At 43.6% G+C, this 14,933-nt stretch overlaps 1 protein-coding gene across 1 annotated transcript in view; it reads left to right on the forward strand.

The window, feature by feature from the left end:
- The window catches only part of LOC135383352 (uncharacterized), a 303,304-nt gene that overhangs the window by 199,624 nt on the left and 88,747 nt on the right, over positions 1-14,933 (forward strand). The window lies entirely within an intron of this gene.

The raw sequence follows: 14,933 nt of genomic DNA on the forward strand, positions 1-14,933 counted from the left end.
GGGTAGTACGTATTTTGTGCGTACCTTCTTTTCGATATATTGCGGTGGTACTCAAAACGGTGAGCTGTTGTGGTGGAACAGTTGAGGCTATACTCTGCATCGCGCAAGCATTCCATCGTGCCTAATGGGAATAATAATGAAGCTTTCCTAATAATGGGAATAGTATTTGAAGAGAAACGATTGAGTTATAGATCACCGCGCGGATACCGCACATTCAGTAAACAGCATATGTCGCGTGGACTTCCGTATGTGATACTTGAGCTCTAACTTGCAAATGCTATTACTAATAATAGTATTGCGAGCTTAAAATCGGAGATCAATGTAGTTTCAGTGCAAAAGAAGATGCACAATAACGCGGCGTGAACCTCGCTATGCTTGCGTAAATAATTTCCACGCATATCGCCTTTTAATTTTAGTGTTTTTAAAAAGAAAAAGAGATCGGGTGGGTGAGAAGTTAATATAGATATATAATAAATAAGTATATAAATTAATAAAAAAATACATATAATAATAATACAACAGTACAGCTAATAATAATAATAATAATAATAATACAACTAAATAATAATACAGTATAATAAGTTATATAGATAAAATGAAAGTACGTGACTGCTGTGTTTGTAGCTTTTTAGCAAGGATTTTTCTGCGATTTTCTTTCTGTCGTTGCTGAACAGCATTTATGATTTAGATTGCAGTGTGACTGAAATCGCCATTGAAATACACGAGTTCGTGCATACACTTACACAAAAAGAAAGAAAGAAAGAAGAAAGTAAGAAAGGAAAAGAGTTCAAAATGGGGGGGGGGGGAGAAACATACAATAGTCGAAATTGTTACACAGCGTTTGCGCAGTCTCTATTCACGTTTCACTCATGCATGTAAGAATATCCCATGACTGTGCACTCAGGGAGACAATATCTGAGGAATAGTGATGGCATGATTTATTGATTGATTATTTAAAACAAAACCAGGGAGAAATTGAATGATGGCATAATACTTGTAATACTGCACGTTTTTCTCGTTGTCTTCTGACACGAGCCAATGATAACTTGTCCCTCCTGAGGTTAGGGGAAAAAACAGGAGCAACTGGGAATCAGATTTGGATTTACGTTTACAGTACAGTTTGAACATATGCCTCGTCAGAAACTGACAAGTTTTCAAACTGACCCAGTTGGTTCAAAATTTAGGAGATGATAGACTCCGTATGGAGGAAACCATTTTAAGTTGTTGTTTAAGTAGTGGAGTTACAAATAATTAACTTCCAAATTAATTGAATTCGATTATAAGATTGTCGGCGAAGGTCGCCCTTGTCGTTCGGATAGGAATTTCAATGCCGCTGGTCTCACCCTTACGTGCTACGCTTTCGTTCTACGCTTTCGTTCTTTATTATTTACTTTTTTTTTTTTCGTGTACGTGTCACAATAGAGGTCGCTGAATGTCATACGAAGAGGAATTTCAATGCCATAGAACTGACATGTCGGGCTATAGGCGTTGGACTTTGCACGTTAACGCCGGAGGAACTGTATCGACAGCTGAACTGAATCTGTGCACTGTGATTGCTCGTACTTGTGAATGATTCAACTTACCTACTGAGCTGATGGTGATGGTTATGAATAGAAGAGAAAAAAAAAGGGGGGAGACCCACTGCCGTACCTCGGAGGGAGCAGTTTGATTACTGTTCTCTACGAATCCGAACGTACCCAAGTTTCTCTTGAGCTTTCCATAGAATAAAAGGATAATTTGTCACCTGTAACCTCACGTACAAACATTACGAGGCAGAGGTATGTCGGGTAATTTTGAGTGTTCGACTGATGATGATAAGTATGATTAGGGAAGGAAAAAGATGAATTAATGCATTTTGGAGAAACCCAACTGGAGTCAAACTGATCGCTCTTTATTATTTGTCTAAAAAAAACAAAAAAAAAACTATCCTCATCTTCATAAACCCTAGGTGATGATAAAGAAGTCCAGTTACGTTATCAGTCATATCGAAGTGTGACCGATAACACGGAAGCCAATCGCTACATCGCAGTACCATTTGTTACGCCTAATCCGCTTTTAATGGCGCATCGATAGCATTATGACCTGTGCTGTTGATGCGCCATCAAAACTCCAATCATCATCATCATCATCAATCCGTGTTTGATCCCTCCCACCGACCGTAGCAAATTAGAAAGCTATTTATCCAGATCTGCATGCTGCAAGGCTCGCTTGTTAATATCTCTACACCCTTTCAAAGAAGTGACAGAACATATGTTATCTGCTACCTTTTTCATCTCTCTCCTTAAGCGTCACATAGGTCAAAAGCATTTGCGTGTGATGGGTAACTTGGGTGGCATTTGAGGCTCTGCAGTCAGCTATCAGCTGCGTATTTTCTTTCCTTTCTCAGTGAGGAGAAGGGGAAAAAAATACCAGCAAGGCTTTCGGTCCGGAAAATCTCGTTTTAGCCAGCCAATATGGCTCCGTAGAATCGGTAGCGTTTGCTAAGATATTCATCAGTCTTTCGTATGCAACCTGCTCGTTTAAGATACTCGTTGAAGATGCTCGCTTGAGTTCGTACCTCCCGCTGATCGCGCCGGGGTGAGATATAACTGCAAATGTGGTAACACCCCTGCAAGCGTAAGATTAAAAGAAAGGGAGTAAATACGAGAGTTGCTCCTCATAGTTTTACACCAATTTTGTAATTTAAATAGCTTGCAACAGTAAGTACGCAAGATTTTTCTTTTACGTTTTTTTGTTTTTTTTTGCGATTTCTGCCAGCGATGACTTTGTCCGTTTGTTCCTTTCTTTTTGCTTGTTTATTTGTCTTTCTTTTTCTTCCCTTTCTTTCCTGGGAATAGCAAGCCGCCGTAGCGCAAGCTAACATTTGCCTCCTATTTTTTATATAATAAACATAACTATTTCCCCCCTTCCTTTTTGTATCAAACTACACAGTGCATGAGCTATTATAATCCTCATAATCTATACTCTCCTGGTGGCAACTTACGGGACAACTTTGAATCATAACAGCATGTATATCATTTTGTCAGCGCTGTAAGTGTAGTATGTTACTTTTAAAATGTAAGATACCTAGCAGTCCTAATCGGGTTCTTTTTCTTTAATTTAGCGGGGGGTTTTTGTTTGTTTGTTTTTTCTCTCTCTCATTGTATGATAATAGTTACGATGGAAACTAACGGTTCTGAGGCTGGAACGCAACACAAGCCTCAAGGCGCCTAAGAACATGAACCAGCAATCAAGAGGTGCCTGGTTCGATTCAAGCCGCTGTCTGGCCTTTTCGGAGGTTGCCATATGTCAATCAAATAGTATTAATATATTTGTCAAACAGTGACACGCGCTCCATCTAGAATTATTCTAATCACACCTGTTACTATGGGCATTATTTATGCATAGAACGGTTTCAGCTTTCCAACTGCCGCGTCCGAACAATTCCGTGATCCCGCAGGCAAACAGAAGGATGGATGGGAGGGAGGGAGACATGCCCGCGAACAATGCACTAGCAAAACCCTAGAGAGCCAGACTTCCAATCTCACATCGACTAGCACGCGATGTTGCTAAAGATAACGGCTACGAGTCTCCTATTCCCTTCCCCTGGCGGCCAGAATGCCGCACTCATCAAACGTTGTCTTCGCCTTCCGGTGCTCCATCGCACTTTGGACATCACAATTTCTTTCTCTGTCTGGACGAGGATTGTCTCCGTTGTCTCATCTTCGATGATCTCATATTTTCTGAGTCTGTACACGCATTACCGTCGGCAGTCGACGGAACGTCGGAGTCTTATGCTACACGGTAAGCTCAGTCATATGTGCTTAGCGTATTTTGTGTTCATCTCGAAGTGTGACATTTTTTTTAGAAGCGAGTACTTTCTTTAAAATGCTAGACAGCGAAGACACGTCTTGGCTTCTCCTATATATGTGCGGACTGTTTTGTACGCGCGTTGAAATGAAAGTCCTGCGTCATGTTAAACATGTGAATTTAAAGCATGATTGGGGAAGCCTGAGCTTGGCCACATAAAAGGGCACGACACCGACAGCTGAACAAGCTCAGGCTTCCCCAGTCATAGATATGGTCCACCATGACTTGAAAACCCGAGACGATTTAGGGACGATAACAGACAAACACAAACACGGTCTCAAGTTTGAACGGTCTCAATTGAGACCGTGTTTGTCTTTGTCTGTTATCGTCCCTACCTCGTCTCGGGTTTTCAAGTTGGTTGGTGGGTTTTAAAATGGAGATGGGTTTTCCAGTCATGGATCGTCACCACCAGCTCGCTTGCTACCTAACTTTCTTTTCGTTATCATGGTCCACCAGCTTGCCTGCATTTATGCCATTTTGTCTGAATTGAAAACACCAGCCTTCTTATACTTCCCAGCTGATACGAGCCTTTTTGGAATTTCACACTAAGGCGGGGGAATTAAGCGAACCATCAAGTTCCTGTTTGCATACGAACTACATCAATTAATGCGCTCGCATGCACCGTCTTTTAGCTGCATAGCCACCGTCGCTGTTGCCTTACGGATTATAGAGTTTTCTGAGTATTAGGACTCACCACAGGCACATACGAGCGAGTGCGTGATATTTTGTCGCACGACATCCAACGACGCGCGACGTCGCGTGCCGACTCTGTCCGGGAGTCGACGCCATCGGTTGCCGACGCTCACTTATGGCAGCTGTGGGGCGGTTCCCGTCCTGCACGTCATGGCATCTATTACAGATTGGAAGAAAGTTGTAGGGAACACACAAGGGGTGATCGAACGAACCCTTTCGTGTTATTAAACGAAAACCCGTTATGAATTCAGAAGCTGCCGTAGGAGATGATATTAACATTGCCTTAAGTTTGAGGGGAAAAACACAGGACGAACACAGGACGAGATGAACAGATAGACTCACGAACCAGCAATGAAGCTTTAATACAATACATAAAGCTTCATTGCTGGTTCGTGAGTCTATCTGTTCATCTCGTCCTGTGTTTTTCCCCTCAAATCAAGGCAATGTTAATATCAATTCAACACCAGCTAGCTTGCCTGCTCCTGCTATGTTCACTGCTGTAGAGGCTCTGGGGGTACGAGCAAAAAGAGCGGTACAACTGATCTACGGAGCATTGGTGTGAAGCTCGGAAACTATTTTATCGAAGGCATCGCGAAACGAATTCCTACCTTCGCGCGCTCGATAATATGGGGTGTGTGAAAGTTTCAAGCTTAGACAACCATGTTTCTTAGATAATCTCTCCTTCTGTAGTGTTCGGATGGTAACCTGGTGACATTACGAAACGGACTGAAGCACAATATAATTTGCTGTCGTCCCTTTCTGTTTCTTCCGAATTTCTTGCCATTGTGTCTCGGTACATACAACCACATCGGTTGAAATCGGTTTAACAAAACTATGACAGCTTTTGAAATGCATGTCCTATACCGACTTATCTGCTTCTGGCACGAAATGTCGCATGGCTATACGCTGGTTCACGGCCTCCGTAGCTTACCTTTTCACCATCCCTTATTGCCAGGAACTTTAATGACGCTGCACAATTGTAGTGGATGAGGACGAGTATGTACACAGGGAAAAGTTGGTACGTTTAAGCTGACTAGCACGCTGATCTCGAGGTTGTGGGTTCGAATGCGGTAGACAGGCTGCGTAGACACGTCCTCGTCTGTGGTGCCGTGAGCCGAGATATCAGCAAACAAAACAAACAAGAAGGGATAATTAATGCCCATGAACCAAGCACTGCGGCAGGCAGGCAGGTGGTATCTGTGTGTGTGCGCGCGCGCTCGTTCGTTCGTTCGTTCGTTCGTTCGCTCGCTCGCTCGATCACTTGCCGAAGTTGGTGGGCAAAGTCTCGACAAGATCACGACGGCAAATGGTAATGAGCCAGAAAGTGGGAGGAGGAAGAAGAAGACTAAGAAAATGAGTTCAGTGTCGTCCGAGAGCTGCCTTCGACTTCAAACGGATAACAACGGAAAGCATAAATAGCACTCAGATTTCACCCCGTATCACATATTTAAAAAAATATCAGCCATTTTTTATCCCCGTAATTTTGGAGTGTCAAAATTCATTCGAGAAAGTCGTACCCTATGAATACGATATGTTGGTTCAAAGTTTCTTAACGAGATTTATCTTGTTTTATCGATCGACTTACCTGGAGGAAGCAAGCGTGCGGCCTTCCCTTATCAACGGCATTACTTTGCTGACCTGCCATGACAAAACCTAACAGCGAACAAGTGATTTCTACACTACATTGATTCTCTTCCTTCCGATGCTAATATTTATTCCGCGGGAGTACACATCCCGGCATTCCCCTTGACTAAACACAGCCAAAGCTGTGCGCATCACATGATCGAGTCAGCACAAATGCATTGATATCCTCCGCCGTATGTGAGGTGCATGATGGCCCTGTAATTGTAGAATAGTTTGCCGTCAGTTTTCCTCAGTTGCCTTTGTCGTGATCGTTACAGGGTCATGTGAGCGTGTTGCCTGATTTTGGTGGATATGCAGTGAGCGTGAATTGTTGAACTTGACCTCGGAACCCTCAGAGGAATACTTGTTCGGGAGCTACTTGTGGAGCAGGCCGGAACACAAGGTGCCTTTGTATCATTCTGGCTGGAAGGTAGTGCATTACTTTCTACAGTAACACGTCTTACTTTCTACCTAGCAGCTACCAGAAAGTAGTACATTATTTTGAACAGTCTTGCATTTTACTCGATCTTTGTTGCTATTGGTGAAGTTATCTTTGATTTATGTTTGATTTATTTCTGCTGGAGTACTGCTCTTGAGATATCATAACAATCTCCGTTTCGTGTGTAAGGTATTTCTTGGAGACAACGCTGGCATTGTATACTAATGAGGTGTTGCCAAAAAGGCGTGAGATAATACACATTGAGGACAAATATGTTTTGTCATAATTCGTGATGAATTTTCTTTTTATTTGTTCATATTTCGAGGTATCTTTCTGCGTCTCCACAACATGTAAGATTTCGACTTTGCCTCTTAATCGAAGCTTCAGGAATTACAAACATCCAAAAGTACTGTTCGTTACTTAGACGTCTCCGCGGCACCACCTGGACAGCTGTTTCGCCGTTGTTGCGGTTCGTTAGTACGTCATGCGTGAATCACGTTTGAGTGGGTGACATTAGAAAACCGCGTAGAACGTTATGGTGTTTCATCCCACCGCTATAGCGGAAGCGTCCCGTTCTATACGTGACTTTCTGGTGTCACGCACTCAAACGCTATATACGCAACTAAGGTCTGCTGACTAGCTGTAATGAACAGACCGCGGATTTTTATGTACTAAAAATCTATGAAACATGCATGCAAACATGCAACACGAAATAAATAAAAAAACATGCAGTGAAATATGCAGCATCAACTTTAAAACACGTTTCTTTCAGTGCAACTACGAGCTTTCCTCGGGCTACTAGTTCCTCTGCGCTAAACGGAAATAACTAGGTAATGGAAAGTGACAATTGTGCAGCTGGAACTCAATGGTACATGGAACATGCACGTAGAATTAGAGAGGTAGCTGAATTGAAGAACTGGGAATCCTCTGTGCTCTGCAGTGATGGCCACTAACTACTTCTGCTGTAGTTTAACTATAACTACTAACTACTTCGCGATGGAGTAGTTTAACTAGTAGTTCAACTACTTTTCAGGAGAGGTAGTTAAGACTACTTCTTTAACTACTGCAATGCATTTTAACTACATCTATAACTACTTAGCGTTGTCCATCAACACCAATCCCATTCTAAAGTGTTCTTGGACACCTAAATATGAATCACAAGCAGTGATAAAAGTGAAGCTTTAGTACACATGCGCGGCACAAGTGCTCTGCACCTCCGTTCTCATCAAACAAGCAACACAAGGTAAAAGTCGGAAGCACAGTCGTTCCGTAAAGCTTGCGGCAAAATCGGAAGTAGTTGGCGCCAGCAGTAACCTAACTACTGTAGTTAACTACTCGAAATAGTAGTTTAACTAGTAGTTACCACTACATTTCTGCAGGTAATTGATAACTACTTTTTAACTACAATCAGGTAGTTAACTACCAGCCATCACTGGTGCTCTGTCGCAACCCTCCCAGAAGACAACCTCGCCATCTGTCTTCTAGGCTTCGTCAATGGTCACCACTTCTAAAGTATACTAGCTTTGGAAATTTTTTACCTCAGGTATATCGCATTTACATTTGTATCCCAGTGCATCCAGCATATACGCATGCCATTTCTGAGGCACAGGTCTCGGTCAGCACTCCAATCTCGCTGAGGCGTGCCATCCAATTTCAGGAAGGGTAGATCAGGTTTCCTGCGGCCACTTCCAAGACAAATGCGGCGCGATTTGCATAGAAGCTAAGCCAGGACCTGCACTAACACTGTCTCCCTCTGTCGTCGCTGTCCTCTTTCCGCATATACGTCTCCCAGTCGAAATATTCTGAGCCTCAGGTGCACTGCCATGCTAGCAGACTTTTATCATTATTTTTTTTTTTTGTTATTATTCTTGTTGTTGTTTTTGTCTGTTCGCACATCTTGAGAGTCGAAGTATACGTATTTATACAAAAACATGCAACATCAATCCAAACATGCGCTAACCTACAAAACATGCACTTTTATACATCTCAAATGTGGTATTATTGAATTTATATTGCGCCGGACATGCAAACTTGTTCTGTTGGAAGCTGGGCATACCCAGAAAAGGATGGGGAAAAAAAAAAACGACGTGCAAAACACGCAAGTCCACGGTCTGGTAATGTAATGAATAACTGTGTAGAATGAATACAAGAGCAATGAATAGGATGGAAATCGCTGTCCAAATGCTCCTGCGGGCAAAGTTTGAGTAGCAGAAACATGTCCTCTATAGTGCGGTCACGTGAGCTTCGGCTTGGATATCTTCAATATCCGAAAGAAATATCGTATCCTATCTTGAATATCATTTCTTTCTGTATTTTTTTCTTTTTTTTTTCGTTTTCTTCTTTCCTTTTCTTTTGTTTTGCTTTTTCCTTTGGAATAGCTTTTTGTTTGTTTCTGTGTTAGTACCGCGAAGCAACTGTGACTATGAGCGGCGTACAGACGTGGACAGATGGAGAGAGGACAGCAGGAAGGAGTCTTTGGAATAGCAAGCCGGATCTTTGCCTGGCTAACCTTTCCTTTCTTTTTTTTAAAATAAACATATCCCCCCCCCCCCCCGGAATGAGGTTTAACGGGTTACTCTTGTATCTTACTTTCCAAAAAAACTTTATCTTTCAACCGTATCATGTGCCACCACGTAGCGTATCACACTAACCGTGTATTCACACGAGCGACATTCCTCCAGAAGCGGAAGATGCGAAAAGCGTCATAGCTTTCTGCTGTCAGGTGAGCGCGAGCGCTCAACGTTGTGTCTTCACGTACACTGCTAACCGTGTGGAATATCCTGCTACACAGCCACAAGATATTCCGTAGCAGACGGCAGGAAAACACGCTGACGGGGTCGTCTGCTAAGTGTCGTCTGCTAAGTGTCGTCTGCTAAGTGTCGTCTGCTAAGTGTCGTCTGCTAAATGCCGTCTGCTAAATGCGCTGTACGCCACTCCCAATATTCCGCGCCGTGTGAATGCTCAACATAACACGGGACGGAACTTCGGCTGTGTGAGCAGTGTTTACGCTTTTTCTTCCACTAGAATATTCCATGGGGATGTCGCTCGAGTGAATACACGGTAAGTGGTACTGCGTCTACGTTCTTCTTTGGTCTCTTCATAGAACAGCGTAACTTTCCTGTAGAACAACGACAATTTTCTCCTTCCTTGCTGGCATAGATTCTATCTTTCGGAGGCTCCGGAAGAAAAACGGTTTCGAAAAGACACCTCTTGTTTCAAAACAGCGTTGCTGCGAAGAGCAAAGTGACAGCGCCATTTTTCGCGTACGCAAAACCACCTTCGCTATCTTCCATTATGCGGGAAGAGCACGAAATGGGCAGGAAAAAAAAAACAAAAAAAACGGGGAAATTCCAACGAAGCTGGGAGAAAAGATGTTGCCAGCGTCTACCCAGCGCACGGTCATCAGTCTGTGCAACTGGGTCATTCTGATACCGCTGCGTAAATTTGAAAGGGCCAAGTTCCGATTCGCTTACGATGGATATTTGCACTCCTGTAAGTAACATGCATTCTGTGCAGGGCGATGCGTTCATGTTGCCTCCGAGAACAGGCTTAGAGAAATGCTCTCAAATTCGGGACATCCTCCGTTCTCACGTTTCATTACTTCATTACGTGTATACATGCGTACGTGAACTTTTTTTCAAGCTACTTCTCTCTGCCCTGTGTTGCCCTCTGTTCGTTTGCAACGATGATGACTTTACTGGCACATGATTCATGGGATACCAGTCGCAAACTGCTGCTCTTATCCAATTTCGGTATGACACCTAACTGATACCTTGCACTGTCCTATTTTTAGACCTTTTCGAAACCTCATACTAATACAGGGTGTTCAAAATTAAGCTTTCACTAGCACTTTATAAATAGGCGAACAAAAGAAAACTGGTGCTATTTTGTCTGTTCCTTGAGTAAGAAACAGGTGCTGCTAATTATGTAGCACCTGTTTCTTACTCGAGGGACAGAAAAAAATAGCACCAGTTTTCTTTTGTTCGCCTATTTATAAAGTGCTAGTGAAAGCTTAAGTTTCAACACCCTGTATAAAAGAGTAGGGGAGACCGAGGAGAGTTGTCACAGTTTTTACTTTTGATTTTGCTGTGACGAATGTACGTTCGTCCTGCTGATGAAACCAACGCTGGATTTTAGTGCGATCTTTTGGCTACGCAACGCACATATTAAACTAAAGCTGACTTTCAAAAACAGTATATAAAAAAAAACATTTGCGCAGAGGTCGTCAAGTGTGACAATATACGCCCCAGTAAGTTGTACTTGTCAAACGGGCTGGGGCAGGTTGCTGCCTCAGCTGCATTTTCTCGTAGTCTTTATATTGTGGAGGTGTACCGAATGGAATACGCACTGGAAGTGCACATGGAAAACAAACTAAACGAGCAGAGAAGAACCTACCATCTTTAGCCTTACATTTTAGATTTACACGTCTGTCCTATACACTCTAAGAAAAAAAGGAGTACTTTTACTCCTTTTCGGGACTAAATGCATTGCCACAATAAATAGTCGCTTTCGGGAGTAAATGAATGTCACAGAGTGGAGACTGCATTTCACGCGCTGTTCTAAGAGTCCCAGGTACATGATTCGTGTGCATGCATGAAAATACTTTGAAGCAAAGCGTCAACCGTGATATAACGAGTGACATAAAATCTTGCGCCATACACAGGGCACAATTTGCGAAGAAAGATGCGCTAACCGTTTCTTACTCTGTGTGGCTGGAAAATTTTCTACGTTGGCTGAGTTATACAGCCTTATGCCGTTCAAATTGACCGAGGGTACATGTTTACGTAGACTGTTGCATTCAGGATACCATTCGCGAAGTTCAGTGACAATCTGCAGTCCTGGGGAGTAAATGTCGGGACTAAATGTCGGGCTAGGGGACTAAAATGGGGAGCAGTTGCAGTCCAGGGGAGCAGAAGCTGCAATTACTCCCCGTTTTACTCCTTTTTTTTTTCTTAGAGTGTAGCTGTAGGATTCATGCAAGCTAGCCATTACTGGCTGTAGACCGGCGTTGTAAATGTAAAACGCGGCACTAAATTATTACGCGATCTCTAAGATGTACTAAAGAAAGGCTACTGAAACACTTTCGCGCGGATATATAGTTTGCGCTGTCAGTCGCTCTACCAGTTGAGGCACGTGAACACTTACCCCACACTCTAAGAAAAAAAAGGAGTACTTTTACTCCTTTTGGGGACTAAATGCATTGCCGCAAAAAATAGTCCCTTTCGGGAGTAAATGCAGGGGAGTAAATTAATGTCACAGAGTGGAGACTGCATTTCACGCTGTGTTCTAAGAGTCGCAGGTACATAATTCGAGTGCGTGCATGAAAATACTTTGAGTCAAACCGTCAACCGTGTCATATCGAGTGATATAAAATCTTGCGCCATAGATAGGGCACAATTTGCGAAGAAAGTTGCGCTGTTTCTTATTCTATGTGGCTGGAAAATTGCTACGTTGGCTGAGTTATACAGCCTTATGCCACCAAATTCACCAAGGACACATATTGACGTAGATAATTGCATTCAGGAGACTATTCGCGAAGTTCAGTGACAATTTGCAGTCCTGGGGAGTAAATGTCGGGACTAAATGTCGGGTTAGGGGACTAAAATGGGGAGTAATTGCAATCTAGGGGAGTAGAAGGTGCAATTACTCCCCGTTTTAATCATGTTTTTCTTAGAGTGCACCTGATATGGGACAACTGACCCCTGCGACACCCGCAGTGACTTTACCTCAGCAGTGGAACCTATTCCGCTGAAAATCCGTGAAAAGATTTTCGAAAGCTGAATACACATTACGAACACGTGCTATTCTTTAGAGCTTCAGTGTGTGTCGTGCAAAATTTGAAAATTGCAAGAACGGAAAATTGTACTTGCTCGTGACTGAAACGAGTCTTGAGCTGTGCGCACCTTACCATACTTTCCATGACAATGAAAGTTTCTTTACTTAGTGGTTGCTCGTGCCGCTAACAAACAACGGGAAAATGGTTCGCATCAGGGTTGCGGAGGCGGCACTCCGGAGTTGGAATGATTCCGGAATGATTCCAGATTTATCACGGCTCGGAATGGAATTGCAATGGAATGGCGGAAACTGTCCTAGGAATGGAATGGGAATGGGAGTAGGCAGTTTTTCGCAGGAATGGAATTGGAATGGAATGGTCTGGGCGCCCCGGTGGCTCGGCTGCTGGGCTAGCCAGTACGGTTAGCGGTCCCTTTTGTTTTATTGATGGAATTAACGGAGTGGAATGGGGTTACCAAGCCCATTCCAGGAGTGGGAATTGGCTATACCTTTTCATTCCGAGGAATTGAAAGGAATGGAATTATCACAAATCTCCATTCCTCGGAATGGAATTGGAATGGAATTGGTGGCCCCATTCCGCAACCCTGCTTAGCCATTGTGACAACTCGTCCCGTGTGACAACTCGCCCCGGTCTCCCCTACAAATAAAGCTAGCTCGTCAGCACTTGCGACGTTTTCTGTGTACCTCTCCCTCCTCTATCTAACCTAACCTAACCTAACCTAACCTAACCTAACCTAACCTAACCTAACCTAACCTAACCTAACCCAACCCTAAACCCTAAACGCCAAATCGGAAATTCTACGCATATGTTAGAAAAGGTATTGACTTATGTGGAAGAACTCAGAAGGTCGAAATTATCCGCTGTCGTACCCTGCGGAAGGTACGTGCAGCACGCCGCCACGCAGTGTAGACTGATTCACCTCATCATGATGATGATGATGATGATGATTGAAAGAAAACTCACCCACCTCATGTGTAAATTTATTCCCGATTTTATTATATAAACCGGTATGGTTCTCTATCTTCTGTGTTGCGATAGATGATGGAAGCCAAGTTACAGGCTGTCGTTTTTTGTCCGATACCAATACTATACGTTATATGCTATGCAAATAAAAAAATCAATGAAAAAACACAATGTTATATATGATCACTACCATGTCTTGGAGTCTTGGAATCTAGGGTCGTGTACATACGAAGAGATCCGGTGCAGTGATTCAATTACCATTCAAACATCACCAAACCCATCATCAATTTCAAAAGACAACATTGAGTGACCTATAGCTGATTCCGTGACGCCACTTCTTTGCTCTGTGGCTTTCCGGACAACCTTTCCGTCTTCTCGACTCATCCCCGATACACGACGAAGAAGGTGCCGCTGACAGTCCGTTTCCTTAACGAAGTCTTTTCCAATCCAATCCAATCCTTAACGAAGTCATTTCCGAGGCGCGTATTGGGTCCCAGGCAAAATTAGAAACCACAGCTAAACGAATTGAAACGGCTAGAGAAGGGATGCCGTTCCGGCTTCGTGCACAATATGACGTTCATTCCGGGAGCGATCGATTTTTTGATGGAAAGGTTCCGTCCTCCATTGTCAGTGCACGAGGAGCAGTGCATTGTGCGAATGCAGACGTCTTTTTTTTTTCTTTTTTTTTCTGCTGTGTCATACTTTCCTGCTGGATACAACCTTCTTCTGCCCGTCGGGTGTAGGACTTTGAAGGACTTTTGGTAATTGACTTTAACTCGACTTAGCTTTCGAGATTTTTCTCCCATGTCGTTAATTGTTTCATTCTCTGGGTTTTCAAGGTGCCTTCGTGTAGCTAGACACATCTCCCTTTGATCGTGGACAGATTGAAAGAGGACAGTGGAAAGGAGTTGTAGGCAGGGCGTCTTGGGTCGACTTCAGGGATAACTGTCGCCGTCTAAAAAGCCTGCGGGAAAACTGAGGAAAAAGCTCAGGCAGCACTAGCGGTGGCGGACAAGCGCCATGATCGAGTGGATATACAACCGTAGCTCGTTTGTGGTAGCTCCAAGGTAATGTTGACGACTCGAAGGTGGTGGATTGGAATCCCACCACCAGGTATGGTCTGTTAGATTTTTTTTCCGGCAAACTTTCCAGACGGACGTCGTCCCCACTGAAGTCGGCTCAGGACGCATACTAAGTCCTCTGTCTCCCATTCCTTCCTGATATGTCCTCTCTTTATAGCGGTCCACGTCTGTGTGCCGATCAAAAGTGATAACATTGGTTGCATGCATTAAGCCTTATGATACCATTATATAAGAAGGCAGAATTTCCCGGACTAGTGGCATGGCCAAGTGGGTACAAGCGTCCGCTCCTTGGTGGTATAGCCAAGGTCGGGCTGAAGACTGGGAGGCGGTGGGCCCGAATCCTACCACCGGCTCAGGTTTTCCCTAGTCTCAAGTTTTTCCTGGGTTTTCCGGCCGACTTTCCAGATGGATGTCGGCATAGTTGCCCTTGAAGTCGGTGAGGAGTGTGGGCCAGACTGATGGTCTAAGAATTGCAGCCGACCTTGTACCA

This window comes from Ornithodoros turicata, chromosome 1 (genome assembly GCF_037126465.1).
Source record: "Ornithodoros turicata isolate Travis chromosome 1, ASM3712646v1, whole genome shotgun sequence".
Lineage (NCBI taxonomy): Eukaryota > Metazoa > Arthropoda > Arachnida > Ixodida > Argasidae > Ornithodoros > Ornithodoros turicata.